The sequence below is a fragment of the Odocoileus virginianus genome, chromosome 28 (genome assembly GCF_023699985.2).
Source record: "Odocoileus virginianus isolate 20LAN1187 ecotype Illinois chromosome 28, Ovbor_1.2, whole genome shotgun sequence".
In the NCBI taxonomy this organism is placed as follows: Eukaryota; Metazoa; Chordata; class Mammalia; order Artiodactyla; family Cervidae; genus Odocoileus; species Odocoileus virginianus.
In genome coordinates, this window is record NC_069701.1 from 16,230,659 (window position 1) to 16,231,638 (window position 980).

Consider the following 980-nt stretch of genomic DNA (forward strand, 5'->3'; position numbering starts at 1 on the left):
TATCTGACATGAGAACAGTGAAACACTGAGAAATTAAATAAATGCCCAACTAATGAATGGCATTGGAAGCCACAGGTCAAAGTCAAGGCTATTGGACACCAAAGCCAATACTCGTAACTTTTGTTTTCAAGAGGGGGAAAAATGAAAAATAAGGCAATGCTGATAACTGTTATTAATTCTATTAGTCTATCATAAGGTTTTGGAAAGGTCACTTGGTATTTAATAGAACCAAGGCCATCCATGCCAGTAGGGGCCATCAGAAGGCATGTAGTCCAGCTCCATCATTTTATAGTGAGGGAATCTGAGGTCGAGAGGACTGGCAAGACTCAGGTTTAGTTAGTGGAACAGCCTGTCTAGAACCTGAGTATCAAGGCATAGGTCCTTTCACTGTTACTGAAGTGTTGCTTCAGGGCTCTGCTCATGTTATTGCACAAAGAAATTTTCCCTTTCCACATACCTGAAGTAGCCCCATCACTCTTTTTCTTATCTTGCTCTATTTTTCTTAAAACAGATTCTATTTACAATATGTATTTGCTCGCTTATTTATTTGGCACACTAGAATAGAAATTTGATGAACGTAAGACTTTATTGCTGTTTCTTTGGAACCTGTAGCATTGCCTGGTATACAAAGTACTTAATAAAATTGGTTGATGACTAAACATTCCAAAGTAACAATTATAATATGATTTTGATGTACTGAAACTTTGGCTTTCAAACTTCAAATCAGAAGGCTTTCTTCATTTTTGGCTTTATTTTCATATATGCCTTTTTTTCATTTACTTCTGGCCTAACATTTACCACAGTATTAAAGTTTGGTAAACATCTGTCTCCTCTGTCCCCGCCTCCCCGCACCCTAGGACAGGGGCCTTGCTTGAGTCATCCGTGCATTGCAGAGCCTAGCCCAGGACCTGGTACAGGCAGCTGTTCTAAAGTGCTGGGGAGGCTGGAGTGGAGAGTGGTAAGAGTGACAGTCACAGGCA